Source organism: Schistocerca nitens, chromosome 8 (assembly GCF_023898315.1).
Source record: "Schistocerca nitens isolate TAMUIC-IGC-003100 chromosome 8, iqSchNite1.1, whole genome shotgun sequence".
Lineage (NCBI taxonomy): Eukaryota > Metazoa > Arthropoda > Insecta > Orthoptera > Acrididae > Schistocerca > Schistocerca nitens.
Window position 1 is genome coordinate 23326219 of NC_064621.1, and position 19405 is coordinate 23345623.

The 19405-nt window shown below is 54.2% G+C and overlaps 5 non-coding genes across 5 annotated transcripts; all 5 read left to right on the forward strand.

The window, feature by feature from the left end:
* The first annotated feature begins 1978 nt into the window (after positions 1-1978).
* Trnak-cuu (transfer RNA lysine (anticodon CUU)) lies at positions 1979-2051 on the forward strand. The gene has a single exon. It is a non-coding gene; the product is annotated as a tRNA-Lys (tRNA).
* Positions 2052-2372: 321 nt separating this feature from the next.
* Positions 2373-2444, forward strand: Trnat-agu (transfer RNA threonine (anticodon AGU)). The gene has a single exon. It is a non-coding gene; the product is annotated as a tRNA-Thr (tRNA).
* A 5908-nt stretch (positions 2445-8352) lies between these two features.
* Trnar-ucg (transfer RNA arginine (anticodon UCG)) lies at positions 8353-8425 on the forward strand. Its single transcript has one exon. It is a non-coding gene; the product is annotated as a tRNA-Arg (tRNA).
* A 439-nt stretch (positions 8426-8864) lies between these two features.
* On the forward strand, positions 8865-8937 carry Trnak-cuu (transfer RNA lysine (anticodon CUU)). Its single transcript has one exon. It is a non-coding gene; the product is annotated as a tRNA-Lys (tRNA).
* A 321-nt stretch (positions 8938-9258) lies between these two features.
* Positions 9259-9330, forward strand: Trnat-agu (transfer RNA threonine (anticodon AGU)). Its single transcript has one exon. It is a non-coding gene; the product is annotated as a tRNA-Thr (tRNA).
* The last annotated feature ends 10075 nt before the right edge of the window (positions 9331-19405 follow it).

The following is a 19405-nucleotide window of genomic DNA, read 5'->3' on the forward strand; positions in this document are numbered from 1 at the left end:
CACATTTTCAAAGTCCCATTTGCAGCCTTGACGCTCCCCTTGGGAAAGGGCGGCCTAAATCTGACTGATGTTTACCACAAAGCGAAAGCATTATATATCAGCAACATGTATAAACAATGGCAACGTTCACCAAATTCCTTAACGGCCCACCTTCTCAATGAAATTGCACCTGCCAGCATGACGCCTCCGGTAAACGTAAGTCACATCCCGACTGCATTTTGCCACTTTAGTACTTTTTTCCTCGAATACAGCTATATTCAAAGCAACATACCTGAGAATGATCTTTACAGGGTCAAAGCCCTTTACAGCTGCCTGACGGACAGTAAGCCGCGCAACAGAATAGAAGTGTAGAGACTGCAACTGGGCCAAGATCTGGGAAAACATTCATGACGCACACTTACCATCGCAGGTGCGGTCTACATGGTACATGGCGGTCAATAAGATCATACCGACAAATTCAAAACTACACATGATCCACTTGGCAGACACTCCGAACTGCGTTCACTGTACTCTACTAGATACCATCGAACATCGCTTTCTATGCGACAATGTGAAGGACATCTGGCTTCTCTTTGCACGGAAGCTCTCAAGTATGCTGCGTACTGCACCTAGGATGATTACTCCAGCTGGACTCCTCACTCCTGATGCCGTTCCATACCCCCCGGCAAAACGACGAGCAGTCAATTGGCTTCAAGGTCAGACGGTGTATTATATATTATCGGCGCCAGAAAGAAATAAAGAAGACTATTGGCTACACCTAATAACTCAACACCAGCAACTTCAACGAATAGGCAAATATAGAGAAAAGTATGCTTTCTTTCTCCTCCGAACGTTGACGTAGAGAGATATTCCTCCAGGGCGCCGTCGCAATCCGAAAATTCTGATGGATGGCCCTTTCACGACTATGATAGTCGCACTTAGGATTCGGATTGCGGCGATCGAACGGCCACGAATATGCAACGGACCACCCCGACGGTGGTGACGCTTTGGGGGATGATGCCTCTCCTGTCGAGAGCAATGCGAGGCTGTTCTACAAGATCCCCGTCGAATTTTGTAGATCTAATATCCAAATTATAAATTATTCTTTTCTTGTTTATTTAATTAGTAAGCTTCGTTTATTGAAAAGAAGACGTAATTACGTTATGTTTGACCTTCTCCTGTCAGAGGAAGAGAAGAGTTGTTCCTTCTTGCTGTGGAAGACTCCAGCATCACAAGTTTATTTTCACACATTCAGTCTCCCTCGGAAAGTGATGAGTTTTCTAACATTCCTGCAGAAGATTTCATTTGCTTTATTTTCCACATCACATATAGTGGCTTAACCAAATAACCACATGGACACTGAAGGGAATCAATTTGTTACATGATTAATTTTTTATTTCAACGGAGATTTTTGCCAATGGCGGAGAAGCCGAGCCGATGAAGGCACTTTTGGCGAGCGTGAGGACGGGCTAGAAGGGGTGGATGGAGGCCAGAAAAAAAAATGGATAAGGCGTCGGACTTCGGATCCGAAGATTGCAGGTTCGAATCCTGTCACGGTCGAGTTTTTCCAGTTCTGCAAAAGATGCATGCTGCTTTACTGTGTTGTTTGAGTACTACAAAACTAGTTGAAAGTTGCTGCTGTCCGCTTCCTGGCTGCAAACCGGCGTCTACCTGAAGCTCAAGCAAGACAAGGGTGATCTGTAGCGAAATTTTCGGCACAGTGCCGTTCAGGAGAGTTTTTGTTGGAAATACTGCGTCTGATTCAGGGCCCAAGAGCTACGCCACAGGCGTCTGCGCACAGTCGAGCATGTGTGTTGAATAATGGTGCTGATAGCCACGTATCATTTGAAGCAGACTTGATGCCTTTCGGAGACAATTTTTCATTGAATAGGTTTGTAGCTCATTTGTGGCAGCAGGAAATAAGCTGTAGTCAAAAGGATCTTCCATAGGTGGTCGCAGGTTCCATCAGTATTGTATGGCTCGTAAAGCATTGTGTGGAGCCCGGCTAGCTCAGTCGGTAGAGCATGAGACTCTTAATCTCAGGGTCGTGGGTTCGAGCCCCACGCTGGGCGGCGCAAAATTTTGTGTCTACGCGGATGCAACCTGCGCCCCTCTCGTGAGCCTTGCGTAATGAACGTAACGGGTTACGACGATGCCTAGCTTCGTATGAATATCAGAGGAATGGTATTTGAAGCTGAAAGTAACTCTGAAATGAAATAAATGTGTTGTTTTGGAATTTTAGGTGTACATCGATATCGTGTGAGATGTGTAGGAAAGCAGCAGCTGTGCTAACTAAATGCAAATAATGGTCGCTAATGCGGTGCGTTTCCAGCTGAAGATCTCCGATTCACTAGTCCATAAGCACAAAGTACCCGAAAAGCGCGCTAGGAGGCGCTTCCTAAGCTCAGTGGCAGAGCGCTGGTCTAGTAAACCAGAGGTCGTAAGTTCGATCCTCACAGGAGGCAAATGAATTTTGTAAAAGCCCCTCCCACCGTGGCCCTTTCGAAAAAAGCGGTCAAGGATGAAACAAATTATGAATGGGTGCGGTACTTAAGAAATGCTCTCGCAAATGAATAGTGCGAATGGTGCTATTAAAGTAGGCACCAGAAACTGCTGCTTCATCTAGAGGGTTGGATCCCCTCATTCGAAGGCGCCGGATTCCAAAGCCTGGGCTACTCTCTGGTTGGAATCTCCGCTTTCGAAGGTTGTGTCTGTCTGCCTGCCTGCCTGCCTGCCGCTTACTGTTGTAGCCGTCCGACCGTCCGCCTGCCTGCTCGCTGTCCGTCCGTCCGTCCGTCTGTTCGCCGCCGTCGCCGCCAGCCGGTGCTCGCCGTCTCCGTCGCCGTCCCCGTCCCCGTCGCCGTCGCCGCCAGCCGGTGCTCGCCGCCGCCGCCGTCGCCGTCCGCCCTGGTCGTCCGCCCCTGGTCTTCGTCCGTCTGCGTCTTCGCCTGCTCTCAGTTTGTGTCTTTTCCTGTTCGTGCTGTGCGTTTTTTCTCCCTGTCGTCATGTCCGCCCCCACCACCACCGTCACTACTACCACCACCGCCATCGTCTATACATCCCCTTCCGCCGCCTCCACCACTATAACTTGGTGTGCCCAGTCCCACCCCCCTCCTTCCATCCCCCCTCTCCTCACCCTCCCTTCACCCTCTCTCTTTGTCGCCCCCCTCTCCCGCTTCTTCCTCTCGTTCTGATCCTTTCCCCCCACTCCCCCAGCCTGTCACTGCAGCTCCGGCTTGGGTGGTGGCCCGTCGGGCCACTGTCCACATCCAGCTCTCCCCGTCGCCTTCGCCATCACCGCCACCACCGTCATCATCATCGTCGCCGTCGCCTTCGCCGTCACCGTCACCGTCGCCATCTCCGGCGCCGTCTGCTGCGTCCACGACGGGACCTATCCCTTCCCGTCACCTCCCTATCGCTCCCATCCCTCATGTCACCACCCGCACTTCTGCCGCCGTCAAACGCCCTAGTGGCACCCCCACCTCCTCCGCTCCCAAAAAGGCCCCGACTCGACCTCCATCCCCCCCCCCCCCCCCGGGGTGCCATGGATGTCTCCCCACCTGGCCCTGCTCCCTCCTCCTCCTCCTCCTCCTCCCCCCCTCTTTATACAAATTTCTCCTGTCCCATCCCGATCCTTGCTTTCTCGAGGCCCGGAATCTCTCCCTCCTCCTCCGCCAACATTTCCCTGGTGCCCCCATCACTCTCCTTACTCCCAGACGGGATTCTATTCTCATCTCCTCCCCCAGCCCAACCCTCCAAACTGACATCCTCTCCCGCCTCCCCATCACCCGTTTTGGTCCCAACGCCTCCCTTACCCCTGCTCCTTCTCCATCTCCTACCCGCCAACCCCAACCCCTCGTCGCCCGCCGACCCTCACCGCCGTGATCACTCAGCTCAGTCCGTCGATCAAGGAGGAGGAGGTGTTGGCGGATCTCAAGGCGCATCCCACGCTGGAGGTGCGGGCGGTCCGCAGCATTTTCAACTCTGCCGGCCCCACCCGCCTTATGCGGGTTTTCTCTGAGGACGCCCCCTCCATTGACCGTCTCCTGAAGGAGGGTGCCCTCCTCTTCAACCAGCGGTACAAGGTCGGCCCCTCCCGTTCCCCTCCTCAATCCCTGCGCTGCCAGAGGTGTCTGCGCTATAATGCACACACAACACCTGAGTGCCGCGAGGCCCCCACCTGCCCGCATTGTCGGCAAGCGCACTTCCTCCGGCAGTGCCCCAACCTTCACTCCCCTCCCTCATGTAATACCTGCAATCTCCCCCATCCCACCTACTCCCAAAAGTGTAAAGCCCGACCCCCTCCAACCACTCCTGAACTCGCCGTACCTGTCCGTCCTCTGGACGCCCCCACCCCTCCTGGCAATTCCCTTCGTCCCCCCCCACCGCTGAGGACATCATCAGGATCCTCACCATCGTCCTCCAGAATGTTCATCCCTTTCAGCGCCCCCACACCCTTCAACAGATCTCCCTCGCCGCCCGTTCCATATTCAACCTTAAAATGTACGCCACCTATTCCAACAACCAGGCCCATTTCACCTTCTCCCGTCTTGACACCCTCGTCTAAATCCTTGTCATGGCGCGACAGCACCGTATCCTTTTCAACAATATCCGCTCCCTTCCCGCCAACAAGAACCTCTTCCTGCACACCCTTGCTACCCACCGTGTGGATGCCTTCCTCCTCAATGAAACCTTCCTCCAACCCCACCACTCCATCTACACCTCCCCCTATCTTCTCCACCGCTCCGAGAATCCCCTCCCAATTGCGCGTGGCGGAGTTGCCATTGGTCACCACCGCCAGATCCCCGTTCGGCTCCAACCTCTCCTTCCCGACCCCACCGAACACCTGATCCTTAGTCTCTTCTTCCCCGGCCTTACCGTTAAATGCGCCACCATCTATGTCCGCCCCAACGCCCCTCTTCCTTTCGAATTCCTCTCCCACATCGACCGTACCTTCTCCTCCTACGTGATCGCTGCAGACCTCAACATCCATAGTCGCTCCGCTGCCCAGTTACGGCGGTGGCATCGGTTCCTCTCCTCCCTTCAAGGCGACCTCATCCCCATCCCCCAGCACACCCGTCCCGAATCCAACTCCACTCCCGATGTTATTCTCTCCTCCCCCAACCTCCTTGGTCGCATTACGGTGGATGTCCTGGAGCCTATTGGTAGCGACCATCTCCCTGTCCTCCTCACCGTTTCAGACGGTCGTCGCCCCCACCCCGACCCTCGCAATGACCCTCCCCCTAAGAACGTCCATGACTATTCCCGTGCCAACTGGAATGCCTACCGGGATACCCTCTCCACCCAGGTCAATAGCCACCCTCTCACCTACCACCATCCCGATGATGTCACCCATGCCGCCTCCTTTCTCCAGCAGACCTTGTCTGAGGCCGTGGAGGCCCACGTCCCTACTGTTACCCTCCACCCCCACCGTCCTACCTTACCCACACAGGCCATCCTCCTCCTCCGTGAGTCCCGTCGTCTCTACCGTGCCTTCCTCCGCACGCGTGACCCGGACACCCTACGACGCCACCGGCAACTCCAGCGACACGTTCGAAATTTGCTCGCAGCTAAGAAACGCCGGGACTGGCGACAGACATGCACCCGTTTAAATGCTACCCTCCCTATCAACTCGTCCAAGTTCTGGTCCGCCTTCCGTCGCCTTACTGGAACTAAGCCCTCCCCCTACTATCCTCTTCTCCATTATGATCACCCCTTCCCTGACGCCCTTAGTAAGGCCAATCACTTTGCCTCCTACCTGTCCGATGTGTTTTCCATCCCCGATGATCCCCAGTTCGATTACTCCCTCTTCCCGGACATCCGCGATCGAACTGACACCTCTGTCCCTCCCCTCGCTCCTGGTTTCCAGTACTTGGACAACATTGCACACATGGAACTCAATGCCCCTATCACTACACAGGATCTCATTACTACACTCCGCGCAAAACGCACCACCACTCCTGGTCACGATCGTGTCACCTACCGTCACCTTCGTGAAGCTCCTGTCTCTTTCCTCTCCACCCTGGCCAGGCTCTACAATGTAGTCCTGTCCACCGGTTACTACCCAGACCTGTGGAAAACCTCCCGTATCCTCATGTTCCTTAAACCTGGCAAACCGCCGTCCGCCGTCTCCTCCTACCGTCCCATCAGCCTTACCTCGGTCTTCAACAAGGTCCTGGAATCTATCCTCACCCGACGCATCCACCAGCATCTCCGCCAGCACCGCCTCCTTCCCGTAACCCAGTGTGGCTTTCGGCCGTCCTTCTCTTCCGACGATCTTCTTCTTCACCTCACTCATCTCCTTTCCGAACAGCTCAATTCCCGTCGCTCCGCAATATTCCTCTCTCTTGACCTCGAACGCGCTTATGACCGCGTATGGCATTCCGGTCTCCTCTTCAAGCTCCAAACCTTCGCCCTTCCCATTAACTACGTCCGTCTGATCAGTTCCTTTCTCTCCCGCCGTCCTTCCTATGTCACCATCCATAACACAGATTCCTACACCTTTTTCCCCTCCGCCGGTGTGCCCCAAGGCTCCGTCCTCTCCCCCCTTCTGTACTTGTTGTACACGGCGGACCTGCCGCCGCCGTCACCCCCCATCCACCTTCTCCAGTTTGCCGATGACACCGCCTTCCTTGCCCTTGCCCCCACCCTGCACTGCTCCCAACACCTTCTCCAATCCCATCTTGACCGATTCACTGCTTGGTGCAACCAGTGGTTACTCAAGGTCAATCCTTCCAACACCCAGGCGATCATTGTATGTAAAACCACCCCTTCCTTCCGCCTCCTTGATTTCTATCTCACCGTCTATGGCCGTCCTATCGCCCTCGCTCCCACCCATAAGTACCTTGGCGTCACCCTCGGCCGTCGCCTCTCCTGTACGCCCCATCTCCAGACAATCCAAGCCAAGGCACGTTCCCGACTCCGTCTCCTCAAGCTCCTTTCCGGCCGTACATGGGGTCTGGACCCCTCCACCATCCTCCACACCTATAAGTCCCTCATCCGCCCTATCCTTTGTTATGCCCATCCAGCTTGGATCTCCGCCCCCCCTACCTTTTATAAATCCCTGCAAATCCTTGAACATCATGCTCTCCGCCTCGCCTATCGCATCCGTCTCTCCTCCCCCACGCGGATCCTGTATGATCTCATCCCCTTCCCCCACCTCCTCCTTTTCCTTGAAAGGATACGGATCCTGTACACCTCCCGTAAACTCGACCCCCCTCACCCGCTCGTCTCCCCGATCCTCTCCCACTCCCCGCCCGCTGCCGCGCCTGTATTCCCACGTCCTGCCCGGTCTCCATCTCTCCACCCTCCTTACGCTCTCCCAAGGTGGCTTCCGCCAGCTCCCCCTCCCTGATGATGTCCTCCTTCCCTCCATCTACCCCTCCTACCAACTTTGATCCTCCCGCCCTCCTCCTGTGCTTGCTCCTCTGGGCACCCTCCTCTCCCTCCGTCCTCCTTCTCCTTTTCTCCCCCCTCCTCCCCCGGGCCTCCCCTCCCCGGTCCCTCTCCTCCTGCCCCCGTCTCCTCCGCCATTGGCATCCTTTTTCTCCCCTCTCCCCGACCTCGCCCCTGTTCCCCTCTTGGCAGGTCCCCGGACTCGCACACGCTAAGTGGACATTCGCGCGCCGGAGATCACCGCCATGAGTGTTTCGTGTGTGCCATCGTGTTTAGTGTTCAGTGTTCCCCGTCACACTCCCTCGTTCACCCGTGCCATCGTCATCTTCAGTGTTTGTGCGTCGTCTCATCAGTTAGCAGTGTGGATTATCGACGAGTGTGAACGGCTCCGTGTTTGTCTCTCTGTGTCTCCCGTTTTATTGCCCACCATTCTGTAACTTATGTGTCTTCTCCTGTTTTGCTGCTTGTATGTTCTATGGCTGAAGAGCAGCGTAGTGTGCTGCTGACAGCCTGCCTGTTGTACGGGCTTTAAAATAACAATAAAGTAAAAAAAAAAAAAACTGCTGCTTTTGGGAGTCTCCGGAGAATGCCGACGTGAAATACTTAGTTCTTGTGATGTATTTTCTAACCCTGATAGAGACCCTCGCGGTTGTCGTCGTCGTCGTCGTCGTCGTCGTCGTCGTCATCGTCGGCGCCGCCGCCGCTTTGGTAATAGCGGCAACTCGCCATTGTATCTCATAGGGTGAGGTACCTTCTGCAACCGACTGAGATGGCACTAAGCGATTGAAGCTGATTTGCAAGCTCTTGTTTGATGAGCGTCATAAGGGCTTGAATGTAACTTGCGATGGGACACAGCAAGAAGTAGCGTCGCATTTTTAATACTGAAATTGGAGAATTGCGTCAAAGATGGGAAATTCATTCCGGGAAGTGCACAAATGGCGATAATGAGGTGTGTTTGGGGAAGCGTATTGCGCCAGTGACCGTGTGGCCTACTGGATAAGGCGTCGGACTTCGGATCCGAAGATTGCAGGTTCGAATCCTGTCACGGTCGAGTTTTTCCAGTTCTGCAAAAGATGCATGCTGTTTTACTGTTTTGTTTGAGTACTACAAAACTAGTTGAAAGTTGCTGCTGTCCGCTTCCTGGCTGCAAACCGGCGTCTACCTGAAGCTCAAGCAAGACAAGGGTGATCTGTAGCGAAATTTTCGGCACAGTGCCGTTCAGGAGAGTTTTTGTTGGAACTACTGCGTCTGATTCAGGGCCCAAGAGCTACGCCACAGGCGTCTGCGCACAGTCGAGCATGTGTGTTGAATAATGGTGCTGATAGCCACGTATCATTTGAAGCAGATTTGATGCCTTTCGGAGACAATTTTTCATTGAATAGGATTGTAGCTCATTTGTGGCAGCAGGAAATAAGCTGTAGTCAAAAGGATCTTCCATAGATGGTCACAGGTCCCATCAGTATTGTATGGCTCGTAAAGCATTGTGTGGAGCCCGGCTAGCTCAGTCGGTAGAGCATGAGACTCTTAATCTCAGGGTCGTGGGTTCGAGCCCCACGCTGGGCGGCGCAAAATTTTGTGTCTACGCGGATGCAACCTGCGCCCCTCTCGTGAGCCTTGCGTAATGAACGTAACGGGTTACGACGATGCCTAGCTTCGTATGAATATCAGAGGAATGGTATTTGAAGCTGAAAGTAACTCTGAAATGAAATAAATGTGTTGTTTTGGAATTTTAGGTGTACATCGATATCGTGTGAGATGTGTAGGAAAGCAGCAGCTGTGCTAACTAAATGCAAATAATGGTCGCTAATACGGTGCGTTTCCAGCTGAAGATCTCCGATTCACTAGTTCATAAGAACAAAGTACCCGAAATGCGCGCTAGAAGGCGCCTCCTTAGCTCAGTGGCAGAGCGCTGGTCTAGTAAACCAGAGGTCGTAAGTTCGATCCTCACAGGAGGCAAATGAATTTTGTAAAAGCCCCTCCCACCGTGGCCCTTTCGAAAAAAGCGGTCAAGGATAAAACAAATTATAAATGGGTGCGGTATTTAAGAAATGCTCTCGCAAATGAATAGTGCGAATGGTGCTATTAAAGTAGGCACCAGAAACTGCTGCTTTTTACCGCCTCCTCCCCGTTACCCAGTGTGGCTTTCGGCCGTCCTTCTCTTCCGACGATCTTCACCTTCACCTCACTCCTCTCCTTTCCGAACAGCTCAATTCCCGTCGCTCCGCAATCTTCCTCTCTCTTGACCTCGAACGCGCATATGACCGCGTATGGCATTCCGGTCTCCGCTTCAAGCTCCAAACCTTCGCCCTTCCCATTCACTACGTTCGTCTGATCGGTTCCTTTCTCTCCCGCCGTCCTTCCCATGTCACCATCCATAACTCCGATTCCTACACCTTTTTCCCCTCCGCCGGTGTGCCCCAAGGCTCCGTCCTCTCCCCCCTTCTGTACTTGTTGTACACGGCGGACATGCCGCCGCCGTCACCCCCCATCCACCTTCTCCAGTTTGCCGATGACACCGCCTTCCTTGCCCTTGCCCCCACACTGCAACGCTCCCAACACCTTCTCCAATCCCATCTTGACCGGTTCACCGCTTGGTGCAACCAGTGGTTGCTCACGGTCAATCCTTCCAAAACCCAGGCGATCATTGTAGGCAAAACCACCCCTTCCTTCCGCCTCCTTGATTTCTATCTCACCGTTTATGGCCGTCCCATCGCTCTCACCCCCACCCTTAAGTACCTTGGCGTCACCCTCGACCGTCGCCTCTCCTGGACTCCCCATCTCCAGACAATCCAAGCCAAGGCACGTTCCCGACTCCGTCTCCTCAAGCTCCTTTCCGGCCGTACGTGGGGTCTGGACCCCTCCACCATCCTCCACACCTATAATCCGCCCTATCCTCTGTTACGCCCATCCCGCCTGGATCTCCGCCCCCCCTTCCTTTTATAAATCCCTCCAAATCCTTGAACGCCATGCTCTCCGCCTTGCCTATCGCATCCGTCTCCCCTCCCCCACGCGGATCCTGTATGATCTTATCCCCTTCCCCCACCTCCTCCTCTTCCTCGAACGAATACGCATCCTCTACACCTCCCGTAAACTCGATCCTCCTCACCCGCTCGTCTCCCCGATCCTCTCCCACCCCCGCCCGCTGCCGCGCCTGTACTCCCATGTCCCACCCGGTCTCCATCTCTCCACCCTCCTTACCCTCTCCCAAGGTGGCTTCCGCCAGCTCCCCCTCCGTGATGATGCCCTCCTCCCCTCCATCTACCCCTCCTACCAACTTTGATCCTCCCTCCCTCCTCCTGTGCATGCTCCTCAGGGCACCCTCCCTCCCTTCTCTCCCTTTTTCCCTCCCCCCTCGTTTTCTCTCCCCTCCTCCCCCGGGCCTCCCCTCCCCTGTCCCTCTCCCTCCTGCCCCGTCTCCTCCGCCATTGGCGTCCTTTTCTCCCCTCTCCCCCACCTCACCCCCGTTCCCCTCTTGGCAGGTCCCCGGACACGCACACGCTACGTGGACTTTCGCGCGCCGGAGATCGCCGCCATCAGTGTCTTGTGTGTACCGTCGTGTTTAGTGTTCAGTGTTCCCCGTCACACTCCGTTGTTCACCAGTGCCATCGTCTTCTTCAGTGTTTGTGCGTCGTCTCAACAGTTTGCAGTGTGGTTTATCGTCGAGTGTGAACGGCTCTGTGTTTGTCTCTCTGTGTCTCCTGTTTTATCGCCCACCATTTTGTGCCTTTTCTGTTTTTCTCCTGTTTTTTTTCTGCTTATGTCTTCTTTGGCTGAAGAGCAGCGTAGTGTGCTGCTGCCAGCCTGCCTATTGTATTGTATAGGCTTTAAAATGACAATAAAGTAAAAAAAAAAACTGCTGCTTTTCATTCGAGGGTTGGATTCCCTCTCGTCTTCATCGAAGAGTTTCATTGCCTGGGCTACTCTCAGGGTGCAACATCGACGTGGAAGATTCCCGCCGTTTCCTTGCCGTGTCGTCTGCTCGCCGTCCTGTCCTCCTCGCCACCGCCGCCGCCTGGTCGCCGCCTGCCGGTGCTCGCCGCCGTCGCCGCCTGGTCGCCGCCTGCCGGTGCTCGCCGCCGTCGCCGTCTGGTCGCCGCCGCCGCCGTCTGGTCGCCGCCGCCGCCTTTCTCGCGCGCCGCCACCATGTCCCAACCCACCACCACCACCACCACTATCATTTTCACCTCTCCCTCCGCTGCTCCAACCACCATCACATGGAGCTCCTCCTCCACCCCACTTCCCCTCCTTCCTTCTCTCCCTGTCCACCCCACCCCAGCGCCACTTTCGGCTGTATCCACCCCCAACTCTTCCTCCCCTATCACTGTCGCCCCATCGACAACTACTGACTTTCCGCCGCTCCCCGCACCGCCTCCGACAGGCTCCAAGCCAGCACGGATCTCTGCTCGCCGTTCGACAGTCTCAGTGACACCCACGCCCCCTCCGTCTGCATCATCCGCTGCTCAGGGTGGTCCTGCCCCCCGCCATCTCCCCCTGCAACCCGTACCCCTGCCCCCTCTCCACCCGGTCGTGCCCACGAAACCTTCAAAGCGCCCGAATGTTGACCCTTCCCCCGAAGTCTCCTCCAAAAAAATCCCCAACCCCCGTGACCCACCCACCCCCATGGACGCGGCTCCGACCCCCGCCCCCGCCACGCCTACTACCCACACCTTTGTCCTCTCCAATCCTGACCCTCAATTCCTTGATGCCCGCTCCCTCACCCTCGCCATCCGGAAATACTACCCCAATGCTCCCATCTCCCAACTGATTCCTCGCAAGGACTCGGTCCTCATAAAATCCCCCAGCGCTTCCCTCCACACCGATCTCCTCTCCCGCATCCCCCGTATCCAATTTGGCCAACATGCAACCCTCACCCCCAATCACACCCCGTCCTCTCCCCGTCAGCCTCAACCTCCCCGACGTCCGCCAACCTTCACCGCTGTGATCACGAAGCTTAGCCCCGTGATCACGGAGGCTGAGGTGTTGGCGGAACTCAACTCCCGGCCCGACATTGAAATCCGCTCGGCCCGTCGCATCTTCAATGATGCCGGGTCGACTTTTCTCATGCGGATATTCACCGAATCCTCCTCCTCCATTGACCGCCTCCTCACCGAGAGAGCCCTCATCTACAATCAGCGCCATAAGGTGGACCCCTCCCGTTCCCCAGTCCAATCCTACCGCTGCCAACGCTGTCTCACCTACAACGACCACCTAACCTCTGCCTGCAAGAACCCCCCTACTTGTCCCCACTGCAAAGCTTCCCACTTCCTCAAGCATTGCCCCAACGTCACCTCTCCCCCCTCCTGCAACACTTGCAACGACCCACATCCTACCTACTCCTCAAAGTGTAAAGCGAAACCTCCACCAGTAACCCCTGAGCTCACCGTGCCTGTCCGTCCTGTTGATGACCCCATCCACCCCAACAACTCGCTCCGAACTCCCCCTACTGCTGAGGACATCACCCGCTTCACCACCATTGTGCTCCAAAACATCCACCCCTTCCAGCGCTCCCAAACTCTTTCCCAAATCGCCCTCGCTGCCCGTTCCATCTTCCATCTTACCACCTATGCCACATACTCCCACAACCAGGCCCACTTCACCTTCACCCCCCTCACCACCCTTGTCTAACTCTCCACTCCCATGGTACAACAACCGTACCGTATTTTGTACCACAACATTCGCTCCCTGCCCACCCACAAACTCCTCTTCCTCCACACCCTACGTCAGCACCGCGTGGATGCCTTCGTCCTAAATGAAACTTTCCTTCAACCCCGTATCTCCGTCTCCACGGCTCCTTACACCCTACACCGCACCGATAACCCGTACCCTCTCGCGCGTGGCGGAGTTGCTATAGGCCACCTCAAGCACCTCCCTGTCCAGCCCCAACCTCTCCTTAACAATCCTGCCGAGCATCTCACCCTCAGCCTCTTCTTCCCCACCCTTACCATCACCTGTGCCACCATTTATGTCCACCCTCGCACCCCCATCCCGTACGATTTCCTGGCCCGCATTGACCGCACCTTCTCCACCTACGTGATTGCCGCCGACCTCAATATCCACAGCCGTGATCCTGCCGACCTCCGGCGGTGGCATCAGTTTCTCACCACTCGCCAGGGCGACCTGGTTCCCCTGCCTCAGCACACCAAGCCCGAATCCAACACCACTCCTGATGTGGTCCTTGCCTCTCCAAACCTCCTTGGGCGCATCACCGTGGATGTCCTTGACCTCATTGGCAGTGACCATGCTCCTGTCCTCCTCACTATCTCTAACTTTCGCCATCCCCGCCACGCTCCTCGCCCTGCCGTCCCTCCTAAACTTGTCCATGATTACTCCCGTGCCAACTGGGATGCCTACCGGGATTCCATTCACACCCAGGTTGACGGCCACGACCTTACCCTCCAGTCTCCTGATGACATCACTCGCACTGCTGCCTTCCTGCACCAGACCTTGTCTGACGCCGTCGACACCCATATCCCCACCAAAGCCATCCACCCTCACCGCCCCGCCCTGCCTCCACAGGCCGTCCTTCTCCTTCGAGAGTCCCGCCGCCTCTACCGCTCTTTTCTCCACACTCGTGACCGGGATACACTTACTCGCCACCGGCAATTACAGCGACACATCCGCAACCTGCTTGTTGCGAAGAAACGCCGAGCCTGGCGCCAGACATGTACACAACTCAACGCCACGCTCCCCATCAACTCTTCCAAGTATTGGTCTGCTTTCCACCGCCTTACTGGGAACCGCCCCACCCCCCAGTACCCTCTCCTCCTTAATGACCGTCCCTTTCCTGACAACCTCAGTAAGGCCACCCACTTTGCCTCCCACCTCTCTGATGTTTTTTCCATCCCAGATGATCCTCACTTTGATTATTCCCTCTTCCCTGATGTCATGGACCGTACGAATACCTCTGTTCCTCCCCTTGCTCCTAGCTTCCAGTACTTGGGCCACACCCCGCCATCTGCACTTAACACTCCCATCACTGCACAGGACATCAGCCTCAAACTCCGCACTAAACGCAACACTGCTCCCGGCCACGACTGCGTTACCTACCGCCACCTCAAACACTGCCCTCCCTCCTTTCTTACCCTCCTTGCCACCCTCTACAATGTCATCCTTGCCACTGGCTTCTATCCCGACCTGTGGAAAACCTCCCGTATCCTGATGTTCTCCAAACCCAATAAGCCTCCATCTGATGCCTCTTCCTATCGTCCTATCTGTCTCACATCAGTGTTCAGCAAGCTCTTGGAATCCATCCTTTCCCGGCGCATCCATCTCCACCTCCATCAAAACCACCTCCTCCCAAACACCCAATGTGGCTTTCGACCTTCCTTCTCTGCTGATGACCAACTCCTCTGCCTCACTCATCTCCTCTCCCTCCAGCTTAACTCCCGTCGCTCCGCCATTTTTGTCTCACTTGACCTCGAAAAGGCCTACGACCGTGTCTGGCATCCCGGTCTCCTGTTTAAACTCCAAACCTACGCCCTTCCTATCAACTACATCCGTCTGGTGGCCTCCTTCCTCTCCCACCGCCCCTTCTATGTTACCATCCATCATGCCAATTCCCACACCTTCTACCCCTCTGCCGGTGTGCCCCAGGGCTCTGTCCTCTCCCCTCTCCTCTACCTCCTGTACACGGCAGATATGCCCCAACCCCCCCCTCCAGTACATCTCTTGCAATATGCTGATGACACCGCATTCCTCGCCCTCGCTCCTACCCTCCAACGGTCCCAACGCCTTCTCCAGAATCACCTTGACCTTTTTGCTGCATGGTGTAACCAATGGGTCCTGAAACTCAATCCTTCCAAGACCCAGGCAATCATCGTCGGTCGTACCACTCCCTCCTTCCGGCTCCTGGATTTCTCCCTTACTGTCTGCGCACGTCCTGTCTGCCTCACCCCCACCCTCACCTACCTTGGCCTCACCATTGACCGTCACCTCACCTGGATACCTCATCTCCGCTCCATCCAATCCAAAGCCCACAACTGCCTCCGACTCCTCAAACTCCTCTCAGGCCGGACATAGGGGTTGCACCCCTCTACCATCCTCCACGCCTACAAATCCTTAATCCGTCCCATCCTCTGTTATGCCAGTCCTGCCTGGATATCTGCCCCCCCCCAAATTCTATAATTCCCTCCAGATCCTTGAGCGTCATGCACTCCGCCTCGCCTTCCGTATCCGCCTCCCGTCCCCCACGCGGATCCTCTACGATCTCATTCCTTTCCCCTATCTGCTCCTATTCCTCGAGCATATCCGCATCCTCTACACCTTCCGCCGTCTTGAACCCCTCACCCCCTGGTTGCTCCTCTCCTCTCCCATCCCCGCCCCCTGCCACGTCTTCACCGTTGTGTCCCCCCTACCCTCCATCTCTACACCCTCCATCTCCTTTCCCAAGGTGGCTTCCGTCAACTCCCCCTCCCGGGTGATGCCCTCTCTCCCTCCATTTATCCTTCCTATCAACTCTGATCCTCAGCCCCCTCCTTTCCTCCGACCTTTCCCTGGTCTCCCTCTTCCTCCCCCCTTCCATCCTGTGTTTTCTCCCCGCCCAACCTCCCCCTGTGTCCCTTCTCCTCCCCCACCCCCGAGTCCTTTTGCATTCCCCTCCTCTGCCTTCCCCACTCCCTGGCACGTCCGCTCAGCACCCCCCACCCCTCTTATGGGTCTTCTCCATTGGCTTCTTTCCCCCCTCCCACCCTTCACTTTTCCTCTCCTTCCCCCCCTTTTTTTCTCCATCATCTGTCCAGTTTCCCCCCCACCTGCACTCGGCTGTGGTATGCCATATTTGTGCCAACTTTTTAGTGCCGTGTTTAAGTGAATGTTCAGTGTTGTGCGTCTTTCCACAGTGTTACGAACAGAAATCATGCTGTCGCTGGGTGTGCATTTTATATATTGCGAACAGAAACCAGACTGTCGCCGTGTTTTTTTAACTGTCTGTCTGTTATTTTTCTGCTTCTTGTGTATTATCTTAGCATCATAACTCATGTGTTTTATGTTCTAAGTTCTAGAATTTTCCGCCATTTTTCCTTTAAGTCTCCGATTTTATCGCCAACTGTTATTTTTTATTATCTTCATCTTTTTAACACAAATTCTGTAGGCTGAAGAGTGGCGTAGTCAGCTGCTGCCAGCCCGCCCCCTTCGGGGGGAATTGAAATTCAATAAAGGAAAAAAAAAACCTGCTGCTTTTGGGAGTCTCCGGAGAATGCCGACGTGAAATACTTAGTTCTTGTGATGTATTTTCTACCCCTGATAGAGACCCTCGCGGTTGTCGTCGTCGTCGTCGTCGGCGGCGGCGCCGCCGCCGCTTTGGTAATAGCGGCAACTCGCCATTGTATCTCATAGGGTGAGGTACCTTCTGCAACCGACTGAGATGGCACTAAGCGATTGAAGCTGATTTGCAAGCTCTTGTTTGATGAGCGTCATAAGGGCTTGAATGTAACTTGCGATGGGACACAGCAAGAAATAGCGTCGCATTTTTAGTACTGAAATTGGAGAATTGCGTCAAAGATGGTAAATTCATTCCGGGAAGTGCACAAATGGCGATAATGAGGTGTGTTTGGGGAAGCGTATTGCGCCAGTGACCGTGTGGCCTAATGGACAGTCGCGCTTGAGACACGGAGCTATTCGGACGTGCTGAGAGCCCTGTTCACCGGTGTGTTTACGAGTTGTGATATTGTGTTATTTCTACTTTCTGTTGGACGTGCAGTGATTGTTTTCTGTTAATTGTGGTGAAGTTTCTACCCCTTTTCGCTGTTATTATTTAGCGGCCTTGACCGCTTGTAAATTTCTGCTATGGCCAGGTTATTTCCCAGGAAAAGTACCCTCCGCTTTGAATTTGAAAAGTCAACCCGTCACGTACAACCGACGTCACTGGAAATTCATGATTGGATAGTGGACGTTATTGGTATCAATTCTGATCAGGTGCACACTGCGTATTGCGACATGGAGCAGTATTGTTTTTTTGTCAAATTACTGAACCCTGTGTTGCTGGATAAGATACTCATGAAGCATGGCGGGCGAGTTGAGTTCCGACATCGGGATAACTCTGTAAGTACCGTTACCGTTACTAATGCCGATGTAGAATATAAAAATGTACGTATTTTTAATCTGCCCCCGGAAGTTGAAAATTGTTATTTGAAAGATGTGCTAAGTAAGTATGGGGATGTCAAACAGATTCGTAATGAACGCTGGTCTAGCCAGCATCGCCTGCAGTGTTTCAGTGGTGTTCGGTCAGTAGATATGCATGTGAAGGTCAATATTCCTTCCCATATTATGGTTTGCGAATACAGGGTTCAAGTTACGTACTCTGGTCAAACTTTGACGTGTCACATCTGCAATGAGAGTGGCCACATGCGTCAAGATTGTCCCAAACGGGTTTTCGTCTTAAAAAATTCCTTACAGCAACGGAAACGGTTAACGCTCGCGGAGATTATTACCGATAATCAAGCGGCAGAAAGTGCTACAGCCGGTGGTGCATCTGCGTTGCATGAACCGGAAGTCGTGCGCATTGAGGAATTTCCAACCCTGCCTCGGAAAATTACGGACGAACCGACACTTGCGACCGGAGACACTGCTACCAACAAACGACGTAGGACTTGTGACGGAAGTAGTTCTGAGGACGAAGCCCACAGTACACCAGAATCAAAGAGACAAGACTCGCAGGAACGTAGATCTGATACTAAGTTCTTAAAAGGTCCCGTTCTAGTAGACGATTTTTCCTCTGGCATGTCACATAGTGACATTTCAGCTGCTGTCGCGGCGTCGCAGGGTACGGATGGTCGGCCCTCCGACCAACCACAGCACCAGGTTCCGGTGGACCGACCGACATGTGAACAGCAGGTCGCTGCAGGGGCTCACCACGGCGTAGACAGTTGTGATAGTAAACAGACCACACCTCTAGATGAGGATGCCGGACAGCCAACGGCGGCGGCTCGCGACACGGCAACACAACAGGAATGTTGTCATAACACGGAACGCGAACATAAACAGCAGTCTGTGTCGGAAAATGTCAACAAACCACTTCATGTGGAGTTTGATGACAAACGTGTTGATAGCGAAAGTACTTCCGCAGCTGGTTTGCCGCCGGAGGACACGCCGCGAGTGATTCCGGCCGTAGTGTCGGGACCGTCGTCGGCCGTTGACATTCCCCACGACCCGCCCACGCCGCCGTCTGCCGAGATGGCTCATAGTGGGCGCCGCAGGAACAGAATCCAACCAAATGTGAACGTTGTCCGAAAGAAAACTAAGAATAAAGATGCCGGGGGCCAACACAACGAGCATGACTTGGCTTTACAACCGGATACACAAATGGAATGGCATGACGATCCGACCGTTGGCGATGATTAACTCATCCCCCTTCCTGCATAGGTCTCAGTATGTCACAGGCTTATAAAATAACAACGTTAAATGTTAACAAGATCCGATCCGACGTCAAGGTACGTGCTCTACAACAATATCTTTACGAGTCGGATACAGACGTCGCCCTTTTACAAGAGGTGGCCTTGCAGCAAATAAACCTTACCGGTTTTGTTGCAATAATCAATTCTTCCCCGGAAACGAACGTGGGGACTGCCGTCTTAATTAGGGAAGGTATTCCAGTTGCCAACATTGAAAGATTAGAATCCGGTCGAGGACTGAGTGTCAATATTTTTGGCGTTACTGTTATTAATTTGTACGCGCCTTCCGGGAGTACTCGTAGAGCTGACAGAGCACGCTTTTATAAGGAAGATATCATTTATTTACTGCGGAACAATCCTACGCAGCTAATCATTGGCGGTGATTTTAATTGTGTATTGTCCAGAAAAGATCAGACACCGAATTTTAATTATTCACCTGATTTAAACCGTCTTGTTTATGATCTTAAACTCAAGGACGCCTGGGAAGCTCGGTACCCTACTTTAGTGAGGTACACACACATCGTTGGAAACTCTTGTAGCAGGATCGACAGGATTTATGTGTCTGATCATTTAACAACTAACTTATTAAATGTCAAAACTATTCCTACCAGCTTCTCAGACCACAGTGGCGTGGTTGCGTGTAT